Source organism: Eurosta solidaginis, chromosome 2 (genome assembly GCF_040869045.1).
Source record: "Eurosta solidaginis isolate ZX-2024a chromosome 2, ASM4086904v1, whole genome shotgun sequence".
Lineage (NCBI taxonomy): Eukaryota > Metazoa > Arthropoda > Insecta > Diptera > Tephritidae > Eurosta > Eurosta solidaginis.
In genome coordinates, this window is record NC_090320.1 from 57,895,084 (window position 1) to 57,901,358 (window position 6,275).

A 6,275-nucleotide genomic window follows, 5' to 3' on the forward strand; every position below is an offset into this window, starting at 1 on the left:
TTTGAAATTTTTGTGTGTTGTAAGAAAATGCGTTTAATGTTTTGGTTTCATTTTGAGTTTGCCATCTTCTTTTGACAATCCCTACTCCAGTGAAATGAAAAAAATAAAATCAGCTGACGAGATGAGCCAACCATATAGTTGAGCCATGCGTAACTGACGTCTAAATCTACTCAATAAACACATTTTACAAGGTTGCATTTGCTGTTTGAAACAATTTATTACGCAATTTTTTTTTAATTGGTGATTTGTTATTACAATTATTGTATGATAAATTGCGTAATAAATTGCCCAAATGGTATAAATTGCCAATTTGTTGTGTGTTTGTACATAGTATTAGCATGTGCAAACGTGGTCTTAATCATAACCATATTTTTTACTTAACCATATCTATTGACATCGGTTAATGGTGCCTTAACGTAAAAATGTTATAGTTTAATAAAAAAGAAGGAAATACAAAAAATTACCTGTAAATTGTACATATAATAAGACACATATGCCTGGTTTTTCAGTGCGAGTTTAAACTCCAGTTAAAGTTGACTAGAGTTTAACTTTGCCACTTTGTTCGATAACATAAAATTTTGCTGCTCATCTCAGCTTAAGCGGTCTAAATGGCAGGGTTAAACACTAGTCAACTTTAACTGGAGTTTAAACTCGCACTAAAGAACCCTTAAAAAAATGCCTTAGTCTTAAAAAAAAAAAAACAATAAGGAAGTCTAAGTTCGAGTGAAACCGAACATTACATACCCAGCTGTACACTTGAAATGCTGTTCTTATTTTTTTTTGTGTGCTAAATAGTGTTACAAGGCTGCGCAATAATACATATACATTCTGAACTAATTCTGAACTAATTTTTTTCGAGTTACGGCTCCCGAAACATAGAAAATTGGTTACTCATAAAATACCCCCCATTTTTCCTATTTATTGTTATAAACTCACTTGAGAAATGAAATATAAAGCTCTTTTTGCAAAGATATAGCTTTTTTTATTCGTCCACGACCCTTTTAAAAATCTTTTATATAAAAGTGGGCGTGATCCTGAACCGATTTCGTTAATTTTTCTTCAAAGCATTCCTTATACTAAAAGCAACCTCTCTGCCGAATTTTATTACGATAGGTTTAACGGTTTTTGATTTATGATTAATAATATTTGTAAAATTGATTTTATACAAGCGGGCTGTGCCACGCCCATTTAAAAACATTTTTCCAAATTTTTTTCAAGAGTCTCAATATCAGTCCACATGTCAAATTTCAACATTCTAGGTGTATTATTTACTAAATTATCAGGTTTTTTGTGTTTTCCAAAATTTTATATATATAAAAAGTGGGCGTGGTTATCATCCGATTTCGCTAATTTTCAATACCAATCTATTCTGGGTCCAGATAAGCTAGTGTACCAAATCTGGTGAAGATATGTCAATATTTACTCTTGTTATCGTGCTAACGGACGGACGGACGGACATGGCTCAATTAAATTTTTTTTCGATACTGATGATTTTGATATATGGAAGTCTATATCTATCTCGATTCCTTTATACCTGTACAACCAAACGTTTTCCAATCAAGGGTAATATTCTCTGCGTGCAAAGCACGCTGAGTATAATGACATGGGCCCGATTTTAATTTTTTAAAATGGGTTTTAAGTTGGTGGTCTGCTGTCAAAAGTTGCGAGAAATTAAACAATTTGCTATTTAAATGCGATGAACTTACATGAAATTGAAAAAAGGCTTCCCCGACAAGCAAATATACGTCAGGAGCTAATTTATTATATCTAGAATGCGTATTAATATGTTTGTGACGAAAATTACACAATTTTAAAATGTGCGATGGTTACTTGGCTCCACATATGCGAAATCTTTAATAAAGACTATTCCGCATTCATAGATATTTGTGAGTTTTAATATTTTAGTATTTTTGAGGAAAAAGTAGCATCCTATACTGATTTTGGAATTAAATTTAGAAATAAATATTCAATGGAAGGAATTATTTGCCACTGGCGTCGATTTTTAATACATGTAAAAAAATTTCGGGAGAGGTGTCAAATGACGCGATTTAATTTCGGTAGCAATAATTCGAAGGCGGCAAAGTAATACTTGTATTCTGCCAAGATATTTTTGCCAAAAAAAAAAGTTTAAGACTTTCACATGGTTGATGTAATTTTGACGATATTGTTGTACACAGAAAAGAATTAACTAAAAAGGCGTTTTGCGCTCATACAATTTTCACCAGTTTCGCACCCGTTTTAGGGCAATTATTCGGTTTTTTGTGAATATCTATTAATAAAAGAACAATTTCTTATTTCCGACTTCTAACTATTGAATTACATTACAGAATTCTTGAATTAAATTTTGCTGGCATTTCCTTATGTGTCTTCTGTTCCCATTTACATTTGCCAATTCCTCTTAAAAGAAAGCGTGAAATAAAATAGGGAATACAACAAGAATTAGCAACAAAAATTTTAAGAACTGCTTGGTACGGGCGCTGCTGAACTACTTCCCCCCTTTATGACCCTCTTAGTCTATGTCATGATCGACTTGAGTTCAATGAGTTTCTAATGTAAAAGGGATTTACACTTTGCAGGTCCATGTACAATGGCTCAACATCCTAGGTCACTTCTTTCCTATGGAAAACTATACTAAACTCCCTTTATTTATGCTAACTTTGCGAAGACAAACCTAAATTTGATTTAACCTGATAATCATTGAATGCCCTGCATACTTATTAGTATCGAGGTTAGAGATACCCCTATTCGGTTGCGGGTATATTAAATGAAACGGCTGTAACGGTTAGGGTCACCTAACATTTAAGGTTTGCATCATTTTGGCCGTCACATTTGCCTTAATGAAAACAACTTTTCTTTACAACATTCCTAAAAACTATATAAATTATTCAACATGAATACGAGTGTATGAGTGGATAGCCTTGTTGCTTCATTTGTTTTAAGGAGCCCAAATCCGCTTTAACTACTTATTCGTTTATGTTGGAGCATTTAAATAATTTTTTAAGAACGAAATTTAATAAATTTTCTTTAAATAGGTATGTTCATGTTCAATTAGTTGTGCACTCAATTTTAAATTAAGGGCTGATAAAAAACAGCGAATTTTTACAAAGCGTTTGCTATTAAGTTTTAAATATAATTGAATGATAATTATCCGCCACCGGATTATGATCAAAACGCGTTTTCAGGAACTCCTTTGACAATTTGGTATAAGAAAGAAGGTAGTTTCACTCAAAATTTTTTAACGTATTTGGGGATTTTTGAAGTTTCATAATGTTTGTTGTTTTGCTAGAAGCTTTGCCATGCAGTTACTGTTTAAGGTGAAATTATGGTTTTTCGAGATGGAAATTTCTTTTAGGATGAAAACGTAATGGTCATCTCAGACAATAATAATATGCTTTAGCACGATTTATGTGCATATATATCGATTGAGAATCCAGTAAAACATGCAATTTTATTGAAAAATAGTGAATAATGACTCCTATATTGGACAATGACTTATACCTTTATGGCAGCTTGATCCATAGACAGAAAAAAATACTCGAAATATCCTTTTGTTCAAGCATGCCTCTACAGTGGATATTTCTCAAGGCATGTTGAGAAAAAGTGTACCTCCAAAGTGTACAGTGAGTGGTAGGTGTTTAATTTGTTACGTTTTAGGGACGCCACATCCATGTCAATGCTAAAAGGGCACATAATGTGTATAGGAGAGGCTTGCCCCAAGGTGACCCCTGGTACAATAGGCAAAAGAACTGTCATAACTAATGGTAACCTGCAGAGCTACAGGGCATGTTGACTTGGAGCCAATTTATCACCATTCAGTTTCATAAAAATTGCGTTTAAGTATGCTAAACTCTTTAGAAATTGCGGTTTCGGTTTATAAGGACCTCCTTTGGGCAATCAATTGACAAACGTGTATGTTTTGTCAACATGCTCTGAGGAAACGTACGGACACTTAAGAAGGCTATATTCCCTTGCTTTGTATACTTCGACCAATGTTTCTTCCACCAAAGCAATTTTCGGTAGCATGAAAATCTTATTAAAAACCTTCTTTTCTAAGCTAATATTTAGTATTAAAATATTTCCAACGCATGCTGTTCATTTTTTTCTTTTTTATTTAAAATAACTATGTAATTAATTTAGTCATATCCGTTAATATGAAATCCGACAGAATTAGAAAAATTCGTAACATTTTTCAATCTGGTAGCTTGTTTTTGGTGAAATTGTCATTGTCCCCGCAAAGTCAAGTAGCTAACGTCACACTAAATGGAACTAGCTCCATTTTTTGTATCATGGAGTCAAGTAACCAAGGTCGTAAGGAACAGGGTGAACTTTTAAAATTTCTAAAAAATTTCTTCATAGCGCCAATCAATACCTTTTATCATGCGGATACCCTGTCCATTAGGGCGGGTCGATTTAAAAATCGCTCATTGCTCTATGAAAATCGTATTCTAGGGATCAAAATAAGAAACTTTGCCGAAGGAACCATACCTCTAAAACGAATTCTGAAGCCCCCCCCCTTTGGGTCGAACTTTTGAGTAGGGCAATTTCAATTCTACCTGCTGTGTCTTATGGTGGCTTAAAAAAAAAAACACAAGCAACTTAACGATCTGCAATTGTGTCACAGTGATACCTTCATTTTTTAAAACGGTTGAATAAAAAACCCACACAACTATGTTTACGACATGCAAATGCATCACAGTGATGCCTTGGTTTTAAAAGGGGGTTGTAAAAACGCTAATTTCTAATAATTTTCTTTTCTTAATTGAAAAAATTTTTAAATTAGAATAGAAGAAAGAAAAAATTTAGACAACTGCCAAAGCTCGTTGTATAGATCACCCCCGAAAACGCTAATTTCTAATAATTTTCTTTTCTATTACTGAGTTAAATTGATCGTTTCATTTACACATGTTCTGACTAAATAAATTTCTAAAGAGAAAAATAAACTCCAAAAAGAAAAAACATAGGTATTTCGAAGTGGGATTTTTCAAAATTTGCCCCTACGACCAAAAGGGGGGCATCAGAATTCGTTTTAGAGGTACGGTTCCTTCGGCAAAGTTTCTTATTTTGATCCCTAGAATATGATTTTCACAGAGCAATGGGCGATCTTTTTGCCTCCCCACAGATCGACCCGGCCTACTGTCCATGCTTATTTTAGCAGAAAACTGTGTTTAATATGTCTATGACAGACCAAAATTTTAAATCCCATTTTTAATTTAGGCAAGATTTTAGCTAAAGAGTATTTTAGTCAGGGACTATGATTACGGGCCCAGGTGTTTGAATATAAGGCCAAATGTTTTTTCAAACCCTTCTCATACGTGCATATATCTTCAACTTCAGTATGAGATGAGAATCATTTCAAAGGAGTGTTTAAACTCCTGAAACCTACTAAAGGAATTTGCATTACTGATTTCGCTTATTCTTTTAGCGAATTGTAATATCGAATTTTTGAATAAATCGGGCCTTTTTTGGGTAGGTTACTTATTTAACAACTTGAGGACAAAATAAAATGTTCGACTTGGGACATTTTATTTGAATTCATTGTTCTTTATTAATTTTTTTAAAAAATTGTGCAAAGTGAGCATATACACTTTTTATATAAGTTTCTTTTAGTGTTTTGTTTAAATAACTAATCGCTTTTGGATTCATATAACTGGCAGTGGTGCGCATCCGTTGATACCCATTTCGTATATAACTGACCAATTTCCGACATGAACAATATACGGCTTAGACAGTTTTAAATGAGTAGAAAATATAGTCAAGCGCCGAACGCCGTCGCCGGGCCGATATTTTTGACATTCGGGGGCGGCGGCGGCGTTTATCTCTAATTTGGACGTCTATAGTATTGTGACGATCATGACTGACACTAAGTGATACTCACATCCCTAGTCTGATGCTAGGTAAATGAAGTCACAACAACAATAAAGCAGACAGTCACTTGTATCTACATAAACGAATCAATCATTATGTCTACATATATGTACGTATACGCAGCTGAGAAGCAACGCACAAGCACATGTAGATATCTTATCTGAAATGCTCCTAAAGGTATGCAATTGTGATTGGGGAAGTGTCGCTCACACATACAAGCGCATGGGGTTTGAGAGAAGCTATAAAAACTATACATCTGTAGTTGTAGCTGAGAAATTTATAACTAACTAAGTAAAATTCTGGAAGCGCCTAGAAGATGCTACGAGGAAATCACAGAATATAAAAGCATAAGCGGTAGAGGCGCTATGGGCAGTTTTCAGTTAAGCACGCTATCTGTCGGGCAATAGATC